We start from the raw sequence: 23,280 nt of genomic DNA, 5'->3' as shown, positions 1-23,280 counted from the left end.
TCCTTTCTGCATCTCAACAACAGTGATGCCAACAAAATTATGAAACTCTAGCAATAACAATTGTTTGTGGTACTCATGATGATCAATTAATAGGTAATGAGCAATAATTGAAATATTGGGGTTTTATAATTATAATAATTTATCATTTACCACGTAGTGATCTTGACAATGATAAGAAGCTGCAAAATAATTGTATGCTAAAATATAAATGTTTAAATGTGGCCATATGGACTCAGGGGTGAATGATTGGTTTGTGAAAAAGATATAGAACGCAGATCTGGATGTAAAGTTTCTCAGCTCTCTGATTGACTATGCAGCATGGAAGAAGAAAGAATTTGACAAGGGACACTGGGCAGAGCCATGTCGTGAGTGAGGAGAGCCTGATGTGCAGAATTGCAGGATGCCAAATGATACTTCTCTTAATTTATAGAAATCTGTGAAACAGAGCCTCTGAGAGCTATTCTACTGCATATACATCTAAAGCTGTCTTTGCTTTTCCCTCTGCCTGGTGCGAAAACTGAGCTCATTGAGAGAAATGTGTGTTTTTGGATGTGTGAGTGTTTTTGGATGTATCAGTGTAAGGCATATTGTAGTGATTGAAGACCAGAACTGTGTAGTAACCTGCATGTCCCCAGGCCTCACAAGCCTATCTGCAGAGAGAAGAACAAATCAGTATTTTGTATTGAAATTGTGCTGGCCCTCAGCTCCCCCCAGTTCAAGCATACTGGTAAAATATACTCCCCAGCAGGTATTTTGGCTTATCTCCCGGACTGTTGAGCCCATGCTCAATCAAGTCTTTGTCTGCAGGACATTGCTGACCTTCCTCCAGCCTTTCTGCTCTGGAAGAGCCTACCTTGTCTAGGGTGCTGTGTCCTGCTAAAAATTCCACACCAGAGATCAAATCTTGTGAGCTCCACAGTCCAGGAGCCTCAATATATTCCACATGAGGCAGGGATGGGGAACAGTTTTCCTCCTCACTGGACTCAGTCCTGCATCACTGCACCTTCCTCTACCTCCATCTCTCCTGTTTCACCCCAGGCCTGGCCACACCAAGACCTTCCACCTTACTGACCTTTGCATTTAAGTTCACCAATTCAAATAAATAGAGGCCCACAGAGTCACCTCCTGCCTTCTTAAATATTTTCCCCTAAGATCTCATATAAGAAGGACGGCAGCTATTCATTTTGGCTTTTGAGGAGTCTAGTATTGGGTTTTGCAGTGTCTAACCAAACCAAACTCTGGATCTTAGTTTGCTCCCACAGGCTTAAGAGCAGACTCTGTGAGCAGCCTTTCCCCCTTGATCTAGGCAGTCTTTGTGCCGTGATGTACTTGTTTGTTATGGAGATAAAGGCACACCCAGCAGTCAGATGGGGCCTGTGTCTTAAGCTTCTGTTCTGAGATGCATACATTTCCTGAGGCATCACGCTCAAAAGGAAACAAAAGTATCAGAATAACAGGGCTTTGCCTCCCAGATGATGCAGAATAATTCATGATTTCAATTAAACTGCTCCAAAACCTGTTGCATGTCCACCTGTTGCAGTGAATGCAAACCAAATAAGCCATATTTTTATTTTAACAGAAAAGATTTTCTAGGCAAAGCTGGAAACATTGCCTGCCATGAAGGTATGGCTGAAAGTGTTGTTTTCTCCATAGGGAAATTAACATCTATCCATTATGTTGGATAAGCTTGTATAGATTGAGACATATTGAAACAACAAACTCTTAGTAAAATCCAAATCAGTTAGCCAAAAGAGTGGCAAAAGAAGCTAAAATCCATACATTGAATTTCATTCAGTAGCTTTAGTCCCATCTTGCCTCACCAAACCCTTTAATTTGAATTGCAACAAACAGCACACTTGGGATTTGTTTCATTTTCTCATTCTTTAAATACCCTGGCTCTAGTCAAGGAGCCATTCTGTCCATCCAGCCATCCATCCATCCATCCCTCCATCCCTGCATCCATCTAGTGTCCACCATGAGCTATTTGTGCCCAAATATGGGCAATAAAAGGAAGCAGAGATGCCAGCTGGACAGGCAGACATTGGGTAGTTTTGCCGGCTTGTGGACTGTGGGGTAAAACTCATACAGGCCCTTTTGACTAAGAAGCTTGTGTTCTCCAGACCACTCTCCCAGTGTAGCCATGACTGAAAACACTAAAAACTTGTCAGTCCTTTCTTGGTCCATGTTAGTTAGGGAACACCACTGTGAATAACAGTTTTACCAAGAATCTCAGAAGGCAGTAAGAGGTTTATCAGTCACAGGGAGGAGCGAAACTGAAGTGGAAAGACAGCCAGGAGGGTTGGGTAGTAAGTGAGAAGTAATTTTCACCTCTAAGGACCATATTAAGAAACAAAGATTATTCTTAACTTCAATGTCTCTGGTTATATTTTGTTTTCTTTTTTCTTCTATTTATTATGTTCCAGTTAAAGGTGACATCATATGGTATTTGTCCCTCACTGTCTGGCTTATTTCACTTAACATAATGCTCTCCAGTTCCATCCATGCTGTTGCAAAGGGTATAAGCTCCTTCTTTCTCTCTGCTGCGTAGAATTCCATTGTGAAGTTAACAATCTAACAATGGGCAGGGGGGAGTGGGGAGGGGACAGTGAGGAGAGGGGATTACAAGAACTACTATAAAGGACACATGGACAAAATCAAGGGGGAGGGTGGAGGTGGGGAAGGGAGGGGGTTTCAGCTGGGGTGGGGTGGAGGGATGGGGAGAAAAGGCACACAACTGTAATTGAATAACAATACAAAATAAAAAAAAAAGAAATAAAGGGTCTCAGCCTTCCTCGAAGTTTAGTTATTTGAATCCTTATGAGAGTTAAGCTTCCATCAGGAGACGGTGGAAACACTTCCTTTGTCTTAGGGATGCTGTGTAGTTTTATTATGTTTTTTAGTTTGTTTGCTTGTAAATAATGTCTCACACATTGAACATTAACCAAGAAGGTATTCCGCATAAATTAACTTTTCCAAGTAATTGAAATTTGTTTCTTAAAATACTAACGCTGGTTAGGCTTTCATAGAAATTTTTCTAAAAACTATTCTGACATATTTTGACCTAAGAGCAGAGCCCACTAATATTATGGCACATACTGCTTGACAGATCTGAGGCTCAGGCCCCCATCGCCCACACCTAAGTATACTGATGGCTTTTGTTTTGTATTGGGGAGGATAGAGATAGAAAGGAAGAAAGGGAGAAGGACAGAGGGAATGGTATAATGCCCATTATCCTGTCACTTCCTTTACTGTAAACTGGAATTTGAAACCCACAGTATAAGGACAAGAAGCTGGCACAGCTATTTTCAACAGAGAATCTGTGATATTTCAGACCCAACTTAAGCCAGTTTGGGGTTCAGGTGACAAAGTATAGCAAAGAGTTTAGAAGAGTTTAGAATGTAAAGAGTGATAATCTCAGCTGGCTAAATCCAAAAAGTCGGTTAGGTAGACTCAACCTAAGACTGTGGGACATTGGAGCCGTCAATTGTTTACTCATTCTAATAATGCTTTGTATATTTCGATGCATTTGCAAATTATTTGTCCAGGGTCTATAAGAGACCAGCAAGTGGCAAGTCTTGTGAGATTCACTACCACAACAGTCCTAACAAAAAGAAAAAAAGGGGGAAATTGTAGGGAACCGGTTTGTTTTAAATCTGGCAAATGTGACTCAGCTCTGTATGGAAAACTGACAGGAGTGAAGTGGTGGGCAGGAGCCAGACCCTCAAACCAGGTTTTCCCATGGGAATCAGGCCTAGAAAATGTACCCAGACTGTTAGGGCTTGCTCTTGCTAAAACTCCCTCACCCTGGTCTGAAACAGTAGATGTTTATTGCCTATCTTCAAGGTAATTTCCAAAGTCTCTGTGAATTTTCCCAAGGACGAAGCATAATCAGCTTGCCGCCTTTCCCTTCTGCATTTGTTATTTTCATTTCCTTGATTGTACCTAAAATGTAGACAACAATACTCTATGTAATGGATAATAAATTCTTCTTTGATGTAAGACCCGAGAAAAACAATAAAACCCTGCCAGGCAAGGGTCGGGGTGCTCTCCCCTTGAGAGAAGTGGCCACAGAACTCTCATCTTAAGAGATTACCTGTACCATCCCTTTTTCTCGACAGGACTATTGTTGTCTGTGTGCATTTGTTCTTATCTTCAGCCACAGCATGCAGACTCTGCTGGCAGGAGTCTGCCACATCTGGCAGTCTCCGTGATGGCTTTACAAGGGAGATTGGGGTGGCAACCTTGTTGGAAAGAGGTGCTAGAACACTTATTTTGGAATTGATTTTGTGTTCAAACACATATTTTAACTTCTAGGAGAGTATCAATGGGAATTGTGGGTAAGAGAGGACACTGAAATGCACCCAGGCCATCCCTTGACAACACATTGCTTCTTATGGTTCTTACATGAACACAAGTGGTTCAATGGTAGTAGACAGTCTATTAAAGCAACTTCAGGGAAATGGACTTCGTGGTCACTCACACCTGCAGGCAACGGCAAGAGAGAAGCAGTATGGTGGGCACGGGATAGGTTGAGATCTTCCCTTAGTTTTGGAGAGTCAGAACTATTGGCTGTTTCCATAGCCCAACCTCACCGTTTCTCCTCCTCGGCCTTACATTCACTTCTTGAAGTATTTGTGTTCATTGTATATTTCTTCGAGGCCAGAGTTTGTCTTGATCTTTGTGTATCTATCAGTGACTGGCACAAAGCTTTCCACATAGCAAATAATCAATAAATGTTATATGACAAAGTGCAAAGATGACTGTGATTTTATAATATTTTTAGCCCTATTCCTCAGAACAGGATCCCATTTATGTTGTTCTAGACCTCTCTGATTTGTGACAGGGTCCCAATGTGATTTCAATATCTCTTGTGCTTCCCAAACCTCCCATCCTCACCCCAACCAAATTAGACCCTATAGATAGGATCTTGACCTTAAACTTGACCTAGTCTCTCAGACTTTTGATAAAGAATTTGCTCTTCACCATCCTTTCTTCCGAGAGAGATTGTCCCTTCTGACATTGTTATTTTTTCCTACAGAATTGTTTTTAGTTCATCCTTGCTTTCTCTGCACCACAGAACCCACTATTTGTGATAAAAAAACAAATCAAGGAAAGAAAGTGGTATGAACAAATGTGCAAATGTAGGGAAATTTAGGACTATCTATAGAGAATGGTAAGGAATTCAGTATGGCTGGTACTAAACAACGCAAAAAGGGAGTCAAAGGATAGAAATTTGGAAAGCTGGCTGGGGCTTGGAATAAGGAATTTGGAGTTACAATGTATATAATTAGGAGTCATTTAAAGCATTAGAGAAAAGGAGTGATTTGAATGAAAATATTCATTGCACACATTAAATGCAATTAATTAAATTTATGTTAGTAAATAAGTAAATGTTGTATTGTTGAGATAATGTCAGAAGAAGGTACTTAAGCAGACAGAAATCTTAACTCTATAAGAGAAAATAGAGTAGTCCATAGTTGTATGCCATGGGCAATTTAAAACTGGGTATGTTTTCTTAGATATAAATGTAATGAGTAAAAAGTATATACAATCAGCCCCAGATGGTGTGGCTGAGTGGATGGAGTGCTGGCCTGTGAACCAAAGGGTTGCCAGTTCAATTCCCAGTCAGGGTACATGCCTGGGTTGCGGGCCAGGTCTCCAAGAGGGAGAGCATGAGAAGCAACCTCATGTTGATGTTTGTCTCCCTCTCTTTCTACCTCCCTTCCCCTCCTCTCTGTCTAAAAATAAATTTAAAAAATCTTTTTAAAAAGTATACACAATCAGACATATTCTATCTGGACAGCCTAATTAGAATCCCTTAAAAGACTTAGCCATTCGAACATCTCCCTTTCTGTAGCATGATTTCTTTCCCCCAAATCACAGAAGACTATAATGTTTCTTAGTAGATAAGCTGGCAGATGGTCTCCCACAGTGGAGTCTATTCTGTGTTCCTACAGGGTCTTTTCTGTAGTTGCATCTCATGATAATGGTTCTTCAGTTCATATGAATCATACCCTGAACTGGGCACTTAAAGAAACTCATATTTTCTCTATGGTTTTAAACTGTAATTCACTGAGAATATTGCTAGACCACAATCATCAAACCTCATTCTCTCATCTCAGAAATGATGGCAAACCTACCTTCTCCAGTTTTTGACCACATGTATTCTCTGATTTGTGTCTGGGGTTATAGGACATGAAATGATAAGTTAAATGCACGTTCATTGTCAGAAATTAGGTATCCTTTTCAAGAAATATTTATTGACAAAATCAACTGGGAATAGATTCTCGCATTCACAGGAAAGCCAAGTGCTCTTGACTGCTCACATTCCATCCTGTTCTCAGCATTAAGCACTGGCACAGAATCCAAGAGAGGAGGGGCTTACAGTGGTGGGCATGAGGAGAAGGGTGGGAAGAAGGTGGCTGTATGAGTCACAGGATAATTTAGCTCTAAACTCACATTGCAGACATGGGTATACATGTATTTTTTTGAGTGTTAAAAATAGGGAGCAAGATCCTATATAGTTAATTTAGGGCTAAGCTGTTTTCTTAACTAAAACTAGTTAGAGGGTTAATTTGTACTCGTGGACCTTGGCCACAAAGTGCACACTGGCTGCTTCCACACAGTTACGGCTGTCCTTTTCGGCAGTTTCTGGATTTTGAGTTTCACTTTTCTTCCTCTATTAAAGTTTCTATTCTTGGCTTTTCTTTGGAAAGTCAGTGACTAAAATATAAGATCAGAAGACTTGATTGTACTCAGAGGTATCTTTATAACATCATTCTTGGTCTTTGAGAAGCAACAACTAATTCAAATACAATGATATCAAATTAGCATAATCAGGGTTGAAATGGCTCATAAAATATAAGTGGAGATAGAGCTGCATAGTCAACAGCTGCAGGTCTGTTATTTTCCACCTTCAACCTTAAATCAAATGGCCACCCTGATAAGAGAAAGTTAGTGAAAGGTTTTCAGGGACAAAGTTCAGGAGGTATCTGAATATTCAAGGAAGAAGTTGTTTCCTGGAGAATGTGTGGAGAGCAGGACCAATAAAATGGTATCGGTCCAGTCAAGACAGCATAAACTATATAAAACAAAATGGAGTCACTCATGTCAAATGGACATGGTCAACTCATGTCCAGTCAGCCATGACACTTGGTTCAAGAGGGAAACTACCTACATCACACTGGACACATCTGGCAAGGAGACACACCTAAGATATCTGCACACATGACCAGAACAACCCTGTCTGCAGAGTGGGACCACCCACAGATAGGCTCCTGGGAAAATTCCCCACTTGGCATCAGAGGTGCCAAGACATTTATCCAAAACACCCAGAAGGGTGGAGTACAGCACTTTCAAGGTATAACTGAGGCAGGCTCCAGACCACTGTTGAGACAGCCGAGCTCCATACACCAGAGTGCTGCTTCATTTCACGCTGATCTCCCTAGCCATCGGCCACCGGAGGCTCTGCCCTGCTGGACTGAGGACTTTGCCTGCTCTGCTGCCCACCTGGCTCTGGAGGTCCTTCCTTGCAAGACACTGACTCCTGGTCTCCTCTGTGTTGTCTCCTGGACCCACTGACTGAGACTCTGGGACTCGGGTTCATTATTCCCCATTGATTGCTGTGTGTGTGTTATAATTCTCTTAGATTGTTGGAGTGTTGTATGTTGATGTTCTGCTTTGAGTGAACCTGCATCAATAAAAGCTGAGTGAAGAGCCTGGTTACCATGTGTGACTCTTGTCTTTTCCTTGGTGCCAGGCTGCTCAGCAGGCAGCTAGACAAGCATTTGCCTGACTGACGTATAGGAAAGACTGTATCGTATGCTTGTGACATAGTGTTATTATCAAAGTGAAATAAATCAAAATGAGATATTTTTTCTGATGCACTTACGAGAACAAATGTGAAAACCCCTTAAAAAAAGACTAAGAGTTTTGAGTTTCAGCATCAGCCTAGTGATGAAGCTCCTGACGGGACAGAAAAAATTTCCTCTTAAGACATTCTATTGTAACTCCACAAATGGATATTTAAAGCTATACAGTCAGACTTCAAACTAGTTTCAAAGGCAAAATTCATGAAATGACATAGTATAAATTGATTTTCGTATTTTCCACGTAGTCGTACATTTCAGGGAAAACATCACCAGATAACTGAAAGATCAGAGCCATTGTGAATGAAGACAAAGAATTTCAGCTTTCCTTTCTTGGTCCTTCAGAAGCTTTGGCTTTGAATAGAGATAGGATGAAATAACCCTCAAAGTTTGTAAATAATCTAGCTAACTCAAGTTTTTAAACCTCAATGAGGCAATCAGTAAGATGGTATTAATAGTACTTTATTTCATTGTTTTACAAAGGAGACATAGCAGTTATAAATAGCTTTTATAATCTTGGATTTCACCGTTGGTAACTGAGGTAACATAGTTACAGTAGTAATGATTGCTTGTGGAATGCTTACCATGAACCGGGTACTATACCTTATTACATTCTTTTGTTCCATCTTTCCCAGAACTGTATGTGGGAGACTTTGTTGTAACTTTTACCTCATGGATGAGGGACACATACTCAGAAGTGTTAAATAACTTGCTCAGGGCTGACATTTAATCAGTTATGGTATAACTCGTGTTCAAATTTAAGTCTCTTTGATTCTAGGCCCCCTTTGCTTTTTTTGCAAGGTCTCTCATATTGCCCGAGTGAAGGTTGCCAGCAATAGATTTACACAGAAACATTTTCCACTATTTTGCATTTTCCTCAGTGGTATCCTGGGATAAACTCAAGTCTTACTTTGGAGGGTGAGTCATTTTAAGGTTTTATCTTTTGTTGTTAATACATTTGGAGGAACATGAACAAATGACCCCTAACTTATCTGAGAAGGGTAGGAAAGGGAACGGATGTGTATTCAGCATATTATGAGTGCCACATCTGCTGGCACAGTATCTTTTTAAACCCTCATGACAGTCTTTTTAGCAGAAGAAGAAGTAGGGTCAGAGAAACTAAGTGACCCTAGAGAAACCTCGCCCAAGTTCATCTACCAAGTACGTGGAGAGTTGGGATTTGAACCCCAAGCTGTCTGATTCAGGTCCTATCTTCACTCCTGTATTTCACATTCCTTGTAATAATGCACAGTGTCCTTTGTGGCAACCTCCGTTCTCTATGCTCCTGGTAGAGATTTTGGTATAGGTTTCAAAATGGAAAGCTGTTTGAATTTTTCTAAGAACCCCCAAGTTCAAAATATTATGCAAATTACTTATAGAGAGGTCAAATGATTCACACTGGATAAATGATATACTGTCTCAATGAGTATGTTTAAAATAGAAAAATTAACTCTAGGCAACATCACACATTTTCCACAGTGGAATTGTCTTTAGTCAGACATTGTAGCACAGACATTTTGCAGCTGCAAAAATGGATTTTGCATTTGCTTTAAAAAGTCTAAGGCAATAATGATAAACACTAAAAAACATTGAGTTCTTCATGAATTGGGTATCAAGTAATCAAGGTATAAAAAGAAGTAGATGCACTGGAAGCAGGTTTTGTTTTGTTATGTTTTTTATTTCTCTGTGGCTTGATTAAGGGAGAGCTGGCAGGAGCGCTCCCAGCAGCTTAGCTATGCCCTGCCTGTTGTTCAAGTCCCTGGAGGGTGGGGGCCTGCGGGGAGTTCACAGCTGGGAAGGGGCCCAGACAGAAATAACAAGTAGGTGCTAATCCACTTGAAACTTGAGGCTCTGAAGTGGCAGCTGTGTCTGATGTAATTTCTCATCCTGTGGTGCTAGTGTCCTTTGGGTGTCCTGTGATCTGGGACCTTCTCTTAGGAGACCTCCCGGGCAGGTGTTCTCCCTGGGAGATTCCCAACTTGCACAGACCTCAAGGAAAGGGCTAGCTGGGGTTAACGCCTCGACATCATGGATGCCATGTCTTGTCATTTTATACGGGAGCCTTAAATTAGTCCAGCAGCATTGATTTGGAGATATCTATAGGGCATTTTTTCTGAAAGGGGAGTTGGTGCAGAGGAAACCAGGGGCAAAAACCTGGAGTGAAATTCATGAGCTTGCTGAACCTTAGATCAAATCCAAACATTATTATTTTCTACTCATTAGAGAAATGAAACTAAAACTAAATTCTTAGAAAACTAAACCCTAGTGAACCAGTTTGAACCTGTAACTGATTCATTGAACTAGAACCAGACCAGGACATCAAAATGTTTTCTAAATTACAAATGAGTCACCTGAGTATTATTCGGTTAGAGTCCCTGGTGCCGAGTGCTCGTTCACTATCAGAACTAAATTCAAATTAACGATGTTTCCCTGACATCCATCTATCCGTGTAGGGGCAGAGATGCAGTAAGAGGCACTGGTAGCAGAACAGGGAGAAAGAATATCTACTAAATCAGTGTTTCAAACTTTCCTTGTAGCTGCAATTTTTTTGTCAAACTCTGATGCTGAAATTCAATATTAATCAGACAAATGTGGTTCTATGCTGTTTGAAGCAGGGCCTGAGGCCCCAAGGCCGGCAATACCCCTTTACAGAATACCGACATGCCGTGGTACACAGTTTGAAAAGTCCTGCACTGAACGATATTGGGCAGGATTTGGGTTCTTCGGTTTTCACCACTCTTTTTGCACACATGATTCCTACAGTTCTGTCCCACTTCCAGTTACTAGCTATCCACTGTTCCCTTAAGAGTCTTTATCGGTGTCTCAAACTTGACATGACTGAAGTTGAATTGATTCTGTTTGCTCAAACAGACATCTCTTCTATTGACTGTTTTAAGGTGACAACCATTCTTCTGGTTAATCAGGCTTATAACCCAGTTAATTCATTCAATTTCTCTTTTCTTAATATCCAACCAAGAAAGAATCAGTCTTGTACCTTGTTACTGTGAAATTAAAGCCCTTTAGGTTGTTGACAGTTTGGTCTGTGATGCTGTCCTCAGATTTGGGGTAAGCAGCGGGGTTAGAAAGGGGTGCGTGGACAAGGAGGGACCAGCAGGTGCCTCACAGGAGGATACAGAGCAAAGCTGAGGCAGCACTTACAGAGGTTTTCAGGAGCCACAGCAAGGCTGGGGCTTCCAGCTGGGGCAACTCAGAACAGCGTTGTCTGTGTGATTGGCTTAACCCCGTGGGCAGTAACTCTCCCCTGGGTTGTCTTTAAGGAGCCCTGTGGCCTCAGACAATCAAAGACCTAGGTTCTTCTTTTGGCTCTACCACTTATGAGCCATGTGACCTTGAGAAAGCAACTGTTTGACACTCAACATTCTCAAAGGTAAAATAATAATAGTTCCTTCTCAGCCTTCTTTGATGTGGTTAGAATTACACAAAATAATGATGCAACATACCTCATAAATTTCAAAGTGCTCTGTGTGTGGTGGTGGTATTAGGTGCTAAGCTCTCTAAACTCAGCTTTTCATTTGTTCCTTTATTTGTTTAAATATCTACCAAGCACCCAGTGTAACCAGGCACTACACTAGGCACTTGGCAGTACAGTGGCAAATACAAACTCCACCTCTTAGGGACAGATACTGCCACTACAAAACTGTCAGGGAGGCCGTTTTTAAACAAATTATCACATAACTAATAATAGTTACCAGATACTTACTATGTGTCAGTCTTGTTCTAAGTCTTTAACCCATTTAATGCTCCTAACAACTCTGTGAGAGGCAATAATATTATCCCATTTTACAGATGGGAGAATTGAGATCTAGAGAGATTAAACAACTTACGTAGGGGTTTCAGAGATAGTAAGTAGCAGAACCAAGAAATAACCCAATAAGTTTGATTCTATATTCTATTGTCATGCTAATAATCAGTACATCACCCCCCTCCCCCAATATGTGATCTAGGACATCTGCTGGGTGAGAGCAACCACTCCCACACTGCACAGGTAACTGCCTCGCTGACCCTCGGTTTCCCTCACTTGTTAAACAGGGGATAATACTAACACCTGCTTCATGGCATTACTTGTAAAGAATGTAACACAGTAACTGACATTACAAACCCACAATAAATGCTAATTTGTAGGTATTGATTATGAGAGGTGTGTTGAAGAAAAAGTGGAAGATGCTATCTGGGCCTAAAATAGGAAGCTCTAGTCTAGACTGGCTGAAAGGGAAAGGACAATACTCCTGAGAGAAATATTTAAGATGAGAACCAAAGGATAAAATGAGAGCAAAGGTGTTAGAAAGAGAAGGGTGGAGGGAGCAGGACTGTAAGGACTGCAGACAAGAAGGCCTTTAGCTCCTTCCAGGAACAGAGAGGAAGCCTGAGTGGCTGAAAACAGTGTGGTTGGAGCAAGAGAAGCAGGCGAGGTGAGGAGGGGACTTTTTCTGTCTGTCCCTTCCTCCTCATTTCCATTGCCAGTATGCTAACTACAGTCCTATTATAAGTCCTACATTATTTCAATGACTTTGTAATTATTCTGCCTGTCCATACTCTGGCGCACCTTCCATTCTTTGCGTATTAACCAGCTGGTTAAGTCCTAAAGCATTTCTTTGCCCACGGCACTGTCTTACCAAACAGAATAACTTCAAAAGTTTACCATTGTCTGTCAAACTCCAAACTCCATAACCAAACATGTGGTAACAGTTCCGAACTGGATTCTACCTGTTTGGGGTCTTTTCTATTTCAACCTCCTTTCACATGCCCCCAACTCTTACCCATCTTGCTTCATGCTCCCCTGCCTGGAATGCATCCCTCTTCTCTCTGTTTCCAGTCTCAACCTGGGTAAGTCCTACCTATCTTTTAAGGTTTGTATCAAATGTTATCTTCCATGAAGCCGTCCAAGACCATGCCAGCCATAAAATTAGTTTTTTAAAAAACTTTAAAGACTGCATATAGAAAAGTATAAGAATCATTCATAATTCTATTATTGCATCTAGCTATTGTTTGCAATTTGATATTTTTTCCTAGTTGCCTATGTGGAGGTTGCAACTTTCTCATCTTCAATTTTTCCATTTATTGAATGGGGATTATAAAACCAGCCCTACATAAGAATGGAGAACCCCCCAAACCAAATTTATTTATAAAAAAGTGTGTGTTTATTTTCACATGTTTAAACTTCAGTCACCTTCAAAGTACTCTCCATTGGATGCAATACACCTATCAAGACATTTTCTCCACTGCTCAAAATAGTTTTTGAACTTGTTGATTTTGATGCTTTTTAGTGTTCTGCCATTTTTCGTTTCACCTCTTCTACAATTGCGAATCATTTCCCTTTGATGACATTTTTCATCTGTTGGGGGAGATCGGGTGAATAGGGATGGTCGAGCATGAGGGTCATGCTGTTTTTAGACAAAAACTGCTGAACACTCAGCGTGGTTTGGGCAGGTGTGCTTGTAAATCACCCATCAAGAAATGGGCAAATGTGTTGAAAGAGTCTTCAAAAATAATTCACTGAAGCCAAATACAGCCTCTTACAACACCACCAACTGGTGCACTGATACAGATGGGTTGGAACACTCACTTAGCAGAGGAAGCCTGTACAACAAGGGGCCTGCCCTCCAGAAGATAATTTGGTTTCTTTCTGAGTCCCCCCTCATATTTTAGGGCTGTTTTAACAAGGGAACAGAGACAATTTGAGCATTTCAACTTTATGTCCTGACACATCAAATGATTTTTACCAGCCTGTGGGTGAAACTATAAAACCCTTCTTGGGTTAAAAATCTCTTAAAAGTCCTCTTTCTGCCCCCAAACATGTGTGCTGTTTGTTGTTTTCTTTTAGAAGATTGAATTTAATTTCCTAACCTTGTCTATTTTGTTCTTACCTCCCTCTGAACCTCTATATCCTATGACTATCTATAATCTTATTTCTCCTCAGGATAAATTTTCATATTTGTTTAGAATGATTCATAATATGGACCCAATATATTCAAGCTCTCCTTGTCCCTTTGTGCTCCATGGGTCTCCTACCACATCCACATTAAAATTTTATTTTGAGGAGAACCTTAGAACTACTGCAGAGATGACATACCTGCCAGCTGAGCAGGAACGTGGATCCCATGCACATTGATTTACTCTTTTCATTAAAGCTTTTAAGGGAATTCTGTTTATAAAAGATTGTGTTAACAAAACCCCAGAGCACAGTAGGAAACTACTCCTGTTAGATATTTACTAACTAGTTTGACCTCAGAAATTATGAATGATTTCTTTTTCTTCAGTGTTTGTTGATAAATCAAGTAGCAAACCTGAAACATGAACACACACACATTTCCTGCACCACCTTTGAAGAACGGATACTAACTGAAGTGGTAACTGCATTAACTTTATTTTCTACCATGGAAATCTTATATATAAATTTTCAACTGAAATGAAATACCTCCATTGCCAAGAATGAGAAACACATGGTTATAATTGCAATCCTGAAATTTGGGCACTTTCAGATAAAGAAGTTAGCAGGGTGTTGTGACCAGAGGTTTGAAGAGGTTCTGAAGGCATTTAAAACACAAAAACATTAGTTTTAAGAATGCAATAATATACCCATCCACAATCCCTCTTGGTTTGTAGTTTCTTAATTAATTATTCACTTCCTCTCAGCCATTATATACATTTCAAATTCTTTAGAACTTAGTCAAAAGATCTTTCCTCCAAGAAATGCATCCCATTTGCAATTGTACTGTCCCTTTCCATAATAAACCTGACTCACCACTGTGTTTCTGTCTTTAGTCCCTGGTGTCATCTTCACCTGTCCGCAGAAGCTGTTCTGAGCTATGGTGGACTTAACGCGGGTCCTAAATTTGACTCTGGATCTGGTCCTAGAAAGCTACTTGACAGTAGGCAGGGTGTTAAATCTTTCAGGGCCCCTTTTTACTGGGCAGTAAAACAAGTGGGCTGAATTGATAGTGTCTAAGCTTTTGTCAACCTTATGACTCTATTGGTCATAAGCCATTATATTAGAGTTATCAGTATAATATGTCATGGTTACAGAATTCTTAGGCTAATGAGGACCTTAGAGATAATCTAATCAAACTGAGTGATTTTACTCACTAGGACGATAGACAAATGATTTACTTTGTGTCAGATAACTTAGCCAGCAGCAGGACAAGATTCTGGGCTTTCTCATAAGGCAAACAACTTCAAAATAAATATCTTTAGTAACTAACAAATCAGATAAATGATTTAATAAGGTAAGAGCTAGAAGGCTTTGGTTGAAATGAAATTTTCTAGATTTCTCTAAGTTTAAAAATCAAACTGTCAGCCTAAACTTGTGCATCACATTTACACTTCTTTAGTTCATTTAACAAGCACCCACAAGTATGGTACTGGCATGCAAACAGGCATACAGACCAATGGAACAGAATAGAGAGCCCAGAAATAAACCCACACCTTCATAGTCAATTAATATATGACAAAGGAGGCAAGAACATATAATGGGGTCAAGACAGTTTATTCAGTAAATGATATTGGGAAAATTGGACTGATATAGGCAAAGGAAATGAAACTAGACCACCTTCTTATATTATATACAGTAATAAATTAAAATGGATTAAAGGCTTAAATGTAAGACTTGAAACCATACAACTCCTAAAAGAAAACATAGGCAGTAAAATCTCTTACATTTCTCTCAGCAAGACTTTTTCTAATATTTATATCTCCTTTGGCAAGGGAAACAAAAGAAAAAATAAACAAATGAGAGCACATCAAACTAAAAGTTTTTTGCATAGCAAAGAACACATCAACAAAATGAAAAGGCAACCTACTGAATGGGAGAAGATATTGCCAAATGATACCTCTGATAAGAAGTTAATATTTAAATTTACAAGGAGCTCATATAACTCAATACCAAAAAACAAAACAAAAACAAACACACATTCCGGTTAAAAAATGGGCAAAGGACCTGAATAGACATTTCTCTAAAGAGGACATACAGGTGGCCAACAGACATATGAAAAGATTGTTAACATCACTAATCATCAGAGAAATGTAAATTAAAACCAAAATGAGATATCACTGCACACCTGTCAGGATGGCCATCATCAATACATCAACAAACAGCAAGTGCTGGCGAGGATGTGGAAAAAAGAGAACCCTTGTGCCCTGTTGGTGGGAATGAAATTGGTACAGCCACTATGGAAAACAATATGGAGTTTCCTCAAAAAATTAAAAATGGAACTGCTTTATGACCTAGTGATTCCACTTCTGGGAACATATCTGAAGAAACCCAAAATGCTAATTCAAAAGAATATATGAGCCCCTATGTTCATTGCAACATCATTTACAATAGCCAAGATATGGACACAGCGCTAGTGCCTATCAATAGATGAGTGGATAAAAAAGTTGTGGTGCATTTACACGATGGAATACTACTTGTAAAACACAATCTTACCATTTGTGACAACATCGATGGACCTAGAGAGTATTATGCTAAGTGAATTAAGTCAGACATGGTAAGACAAATACCATATGATCTCACTTACTATGTGGAATTTAAAGAACAAAATTAACAGACAAAACAGAATCCGACTCATAGTTGCAGAAGAAAAACTGTGAGGCTACATGAAGCAGGTGAAGGGATTAAGAAGTACAAATTGGTAGTTACAAAATAGTCACAGGGATGTGAAGTTCAGCACAGGGAATATAGATAATAATATTGTAATAACTATGCATGGTGCTGGGTGGGTACTTGAATTATCAAGGGGATAACTTTGTAAATTATCTAATTGTCTAACCAGTATGATATACACCTGAAATGAATATAAAATAACAGTGAATGCCAACTGTAACTGGAAAAAATTCAAGTTCTTCAAAGAAAACAAAAACAAAAACAAAAAAAATAAAAATATATCCATAAAACATTTAAAATCGTGCTTGAATTTTTGAACTAAAATCATAGAGTAAACTTAGGTTATGAGATGAAAGTAATGTGAATTTCAGGCATTTCAAAGTGTCGCTGGATATATACTGTAAAATATTTATGTTTCTAGGTTACATTGTGCTTTCTTCCCCTGGGTTTAATCTTGTTTCAGCATGGTTCTGTATGGAATGATATTCAGCTAACCTCTGTTTGTGGCATTATTATCTGTAATTTGGAATGAATTTTATAATTTCTCTTGATCATATACATGACCCCATGTTATTGTGACATTTTATTCTAGTGCCTGTCTGTCCTATGGTTTACTTATCTCACCCCCAAATGGTACTTACACTTAGTACTCATGTTTGCTTTGCCCCAGAGGGCTGAGACTACTGGCGAGGGGTGGGTAAGGATGAGGGCACACTGAGGTGAGGTGAGAAAAAAGAGCAGAAACTAGATGTACCCAAAGGACGAAGTGAATAGAAACTTAGCTGTCAGGTTAGTCTGCTGAGCTCCTCCAGAAAAATGCTGCCACAGTTGTCTTGGGATGGCTCAGGATCTCCTCTGTGTGAGAACTCTTGTTCTGGGGCTTTGAACTCTGTTACAGTCACTTCCTTTCAGACCAATATATATGCAATGCCAGTTTCATGGACCAGCCTCTGCATTTGCTTTCCCATAGACATGATTTTCAAATATCCCTGTTCATAGAATTAAAATGCTTAAACTAGAGAACCAGCAGTAGAATTTTTGTTTCACAATAGAATTTTCACTGCACAGGATATGGATCCATCAGCTTGGTACTAAATCTAGGTACTGCTCTTATTCAATGAAAACACCCTTCCTAAGCTCACAACAGCTCCTCCTTTCTAGAGCGGGTGTGTGCTGGTGACCTTCTCTTCTTTGTCTTCTCTGCATGTGTAGAGCATGCTCTCCTGGAAACTCTCGCTCCTGTTGCTGCATTCCTTGGGCACTTCTGATTGCCTCTCTGGTCTTCTTTTTTCTCTTTGCCCACTCCCCAAATTTTTGTGGTTTTTTTGTTTGTTTATTTTTTCCTTTCAGTATTTTTTTCTAGGGGTTTTTCTTTTCTTTTCTACACATTCACCTCTTTGGGCCATTTCTACAGATTTAATTTCTATCTTCATGCTTATATCCTACTTTCCCAGGTCCTTAGCCTGCATCTAGAGCCTGGTTTAGCTCCTAAAAAGCATACATTTGATTACCTACTTTCCATATATTTGATACATACATTTGAAATAACATCCACTTGATTATTACTGTTTACTTATTATGACTCAGAAGCACCACCCTCAGGACCCAAATTCTGTCCCAGATCGGCTCCTCCCTTTGTCCCTGCCTCAGGGAGTAACACAATCCTCCTGACAACACACTCCGTGAATGCCTCACTTGATGCGCAGTCAGTCATTGAGAATTGCCAATTCCATTGTCTCTAACCCTATTCACCCCCATTCTAGGCTGCCACTATCTTGCTTACTATAAAGGCCACTTTTGGGAGGGCATGTGCTTATAGCCCCCTTCAATGTCCAACTGCACTGTATTCTCTTTATTAGTGATTCCTAGTATTGGGTCCCTAGATCAGCTGCGTCAGCATCACCTGAGAGCTTTGCCGAAATGCAAATGAATTCTCCAGAGCTAAAACATCATAAACTCTGGGGGCAGGCACAGCTGTGTCTGTCTGCACTTTCACAAGCCCTCCAGGTGGCTTGGTGTTCATTCAAGTGTGAGGACATTACCAGCCTCATTGCCTGACTCACTTCATATTTGTCCTACCACATTGCTGTCCTTTGCTCACCATGCCAACCTCTCTCCTGCCACAGGGTCTTTGTACGTGCTGCTTCCTCTGGCTGAAACCCACCCCTCTTCACTTGGCTGGCTTGTCTTCATGCTTCTGGCTCTACTAAGATGCCCCATTCCCTGGAGACCCTCCCTCAGAGCTCTAGTAGGAGCTTATCCTAAGCGTGCCACAGTACTCTGTGGCAACATCTATTTTTTTATTGACTCCCTTTATTGAAATTATTGATCATTTGCCTGTCACATCCTCTAGAAACTCCCTGAGGGTTTGGACCATGTTTGTTCTATTCATCAAAACTCTCCTGGCAACCAGGATTGTTCCATGAACATAGTAGGTGATGCACCAAAAAGACTTTCGGGTGAATCATTTTCATTTGGGCCCTGTTTTACTCTGGCTTCATGCTGCTGTCTATCTACCCCAGATTGTATCTACTCCAGATTGGTGATTTTTCAAATTCCCTGAACCTGCGCTTCACCCTGCACTTCAGGCCCCTAGGCCTCTACCATACCAGTTAAGTCATCTGAGCTGTGACCAGGGTGTAATTCTTGAGCCATTCTTCTTACACCCTCCTCCCCCCTGCCACATTATGACAGTCAGTAAGCCTGTTGATGAAAAAATGTGCAGAAGACTGTTATTAATTAGAGAGCATTCACATAACTCATCCTGGCAGAAACCTGTCAAATCAGCTACTCCCTTCCATTTTTTTGTCAAGGCTACTGAAGATGGGTGGGCAATTACTGGCCTTATATTTGTATAATGCTTCCTTTTTTTGCCTTTGTTCTTTTCTGGCCCGAACTAATTGCTTGAGAGTACCACTGTTAGTTCTTCACTACTTCTGATAGAAACCTTCTCTACTGATATGTAAGTAAACTTTTCAAAGCATGATGTGGAATTTACTGTGGTGCTATAAATTTTGGTACACCAGGAGAGAAGACAAGGCCCAAGGCAACATCATGCATTCTCTGTACACTTTCTTTACCCTGTGACTTACAAGGAGACTGCCTACGGAGAAAAGGTTGGGAAAATATTGTAGTTTTTCCCTTCTCTATAATCTTTGTAGAAGCTTACCCTCTAGCCAGAGGGGCAATCGTGGTCTTTAAGATTCTGGAATCCAAAGAGTTTTGCATTATTTTCATACATCCCAGGATCCCCCACAAGACTATAGTGATTGAAGCATAGGGTGTAGTTGAGGAGATTCCAGAGACCTTACCACAATCATCTTCTTAACCTCTCTGATCTATTTCTGCTCCTGCCCACCATTCCTATCATCTCTGTCCTGTTGTGTGGTTCCCCCTCCATTTCTCTCTCTCTCTGTCTCTCTCTCTCTCTCTGTCTCTTTCTCTCAGAGCATATCCTTCTCACCTCCCAACTTTTCTAAATAAATTCTTACGTGGGACTCTATTGTATAAATAGATTAAGATGATTTTTTAAATAATAAATCTATTTTCCAATGTAAAGCTTTTACTTATTAAAATAAATGTATTCCTTAAAAATAAAACTAGAATTACTATAGGATCCAGCAATCCCACTTCAGGGTATATATCCAAAATCATTGAAAGCAGGGTCTAGAAGAGATACTTGCACACCCATAGCATTATTCACAATAGCCAAGAGTGGAAATAATCCAAAATGTCCATAACAAACAAACAAACAAAACGTGGTTAATACATACAGTGGAATTGTATCTATTGAATTATTATTCAGCCTTAAAAAGGAAAGAAATTCTTACACCATGATACAATATGGACACACTTTGACGACATTGTTAAGTGAAGTAGCTAGTCAGTCACCAGAAGACAAATACTATTGTATATGATCCCACTTATATGAGTTACCTAGAGAAGTCAAACTCACAGAAACAGAAAGAATGGTGGTTTCCAGGGGATGGAGGTAGGGGAATAGCGAGTTCTTGTCTAATGGGAATAGAGTTTCAGTTCCAAAATGAAAAACTTCTGAAGTTTACTTGTTTAACAATGAGACTATACTCAACATTGCTAAACAGTAATTGCTAAACAGTACACTTATAAATGGTTAAGAAGGTAATTTTTTTCTTATATTTATTTTGCCACATACAAAAAAAGAAGACAATATGTAAGAATGAGTTGGAAGAAAATGAATATTTGAAATCTGGGGCTGTTGGTGGCCATTTATCATTAATAGTCAATGTTATATGCTACTTTTAAACACTCCTATAAGCCTAGTGACTCCCCCACCCACTTTTAAATAGCTTGCCATATAATTCCAGACTATTTGCCAATTAAAGAGCTCAAAAGAATACTAAATTAAATTGGAAACATAAAATCAACCATTGCTGATGTGTTAAAATTTGATTTATATTGCATTGGATTTTGGGGTCAATATTCCTTTTTAACATTAATTAAACAAATGTTTTAAAAAGCAAATTGAAAGCAAATGTATTATAACCCTTGCAAAAATTCTGTAAAACCCTAGAGGAGTTTTGGTGAACCACAGTTTGAACACAGCTGCTCTCTAACAGACTGTTAGTCTCCTACTTGGTTTCTACTTCTTCCCATCAATTCTCCACACATCTGCTAGACTTATCTTTCTGAAACACTGAACTGACATTGACATTTCTCTGCTTAAATATTCTCAGCATAACTCCATCCCTGTAATGTGGTGTTCAACCCCAGCTGTAACTGGGTAGCATTAAAAATTGCCACTTTGGACCTTCCTTAAATCAAATGAACCTCTGAGGGTAGGGTCTGAGTATATTTTGGAAACTCCTCAAGTGTAATGTGCAGTCAGAATTGTAAACAACTAACTAAGAGGAAAGTGTACACATTCCTTAACCTGACTCGCAAGATGCTCAGGGTTCTATTTTTCCCAGGTTATGTTTAACTTCAATTTGGCCCCACATTGTGCAGATCAAAGAAGGTTTCCCAGGCACATGTGCACTTTCCCCCTCCCTCCTTCTGCTCATTCTGCTCCCTCTTCTGTTTTATTACTGGCCTCTTCTGTTTTATTCTTTGACGGATTAGCAGTCTGCCTTGAATGCTCAAGTATAACCATTTCAAGTTGGTTCCTCCTTTCTCTTCTTCTCTCTCTCTTCTGTTTAATGAAAAAATTCTACTATAACCATAGCTTTCCCTTTTTATCTTTCCTTCATGAACTGGTTTATTATTGGTGTGTATCTCTGGAATAATTTTCCTTACCAGAGTGAATGAATGAATGAATGAATGAAACATCTATCAAATTCTTAAGTAGTCCGATCACTCTACCTCTATATTCTAATTCATGTCCTATAGTGTTTCACAGACTTTAATTACATTTAATTTGTATTTCAGAAAAGTGTTGCTGTGTAGTTATCACGTGATTGGACTTAAATCCAGAGTCCCCTATAAATTCCAAGTTTATCTCACCAAACCTTTTTTAAAATTTTAACCTGGGACTACTACTCTCCAGGTTCAGATGGAGAGAGTGTAGCTAAAAGGTCAAATAATCTGATTTTATGCCTGTGAGCTCTGTAGAAATGTTGAGGCTGGTGTTAGAGTCTAATTAGAAACTTGAGGTCCATATGTCTTGTCAAGGCTTTATGCTTTGCTCTTCCTGCTATTCCTTCTCTCCTCAAGTTTCCACGTTTGAAATAGTGCAGAGCCAACACAAAAAGGGAATTGCAGCCAAGGAGATTATAAACAGGGTTATAACAGCAGATTATGAACAATTTTTATCAGAGACAGAAAGATGAAAATTGGTATTGAAGTACCTCACCCATAACCATGTAAAGCACAACCTAAGCAAATGGAACCCAGCCTGGAAAATGAGTGGTGGACAGCACATCATTCAAATATACTTATGTGAAATCACTGACATGGTGGTACTCAAGCATCTCCAGTATTTCTGCTTCAGGAGTCTTAAAGCCCTTCATGGTGAACACTGTTTGTTGTGTCACTGTGTCAGTAATGGAAATAACAATGTGACTTTGTCCCCCCTCTCATGCTTTGCATGCCAATATTATCCCAATTGAAACTTTCCCTTTGATTATGTAGTGGGCCTGGCTGTGCCAAATGAGTACTGCGCACATTTCATAAGGAATGGAGCCCAGGAGAGGCAAGTGGCTTTTAGATGCCTGCATACTTAATGAGTGAGTTTTGCTTTTTCAGTGCTGTGTCCTTTGCGTCATTTTCTCCTTTGTAATGATGATATTGGAAATAAACTTTAAACTACACGTTAATGAAATGGTTATTGAGCCATACTGTGCATCTTCATACCTATGAACATCACAATCAAACAATGTTTCAGAGTGCCCTGCAAAATTGATTCAGCAAGACAATGATTTCTAACTGGCTGAGGAGCTTCTTTATGATGTGATAAAAATCTATTATGAGCAAGAGGTATAAGAATATCAGCTTGTGACTTACATTCCTCTTCATGGTGCCTGTTTAGGGCAGGTAGCTTAGGACTGTGTGACTAACCCAGCTTTTTTATGAGTGTCCCCAAGCTGTCCAGTATCTATTTGGAGAGTAATGCCAGGCACACCTAAAATGACTAAATGGGATGGAAACTCCACTGACCCTCTTCCCTCTCTAGCCATATGCCACATAGAAACCTTGCTTTGAAGAAAACAATGGAATAAATATGTTAACTGAAAAATTTTCTCTTATAAATCATATCTTTTGATTTAGGTACAGATTTATGGGAGCTATCTGAGAAACAGATTTGGAGCCTGATAT

The 23,280-nt window shown here is 39.7% G+C and overlaps 1 protein-coding gene across 6 annotated transcripts in view; it reads right to left on the bottom strand.

The window, feature by feature from the left end:
• The window catches only part of KCNMB2 (potassium calcium-activated channel subfamily M regulatory beta subunit 2), a 321,616-nt gene that overhangs the window by 146,641 nt on the left and 151,695 nt on the right, over nucleotides 1-23,280 (bottom strand). The window lies entirely within an intron of this gene.

The sequence above is a fragment of the Desmodus rotundus genome, chromosome 2, assembly GCF_022682495.2.
Source record: "Desmodus rotundus isolate HL8 chromosome 2, HLdesRot8A.1, whole genome shotgun sequence".
Classification (NCBI taxonomy): Eukaryota; Metazoa; Chordata; class Mammalia; order Chiroptera; family Phyllostomidae; genus Desmodus; species Desmodus rotundus.
Note: the sequence above shows the minus strand (reverse complement) of the source record. Positions and strands in the feature narration are given on the sequence as shown.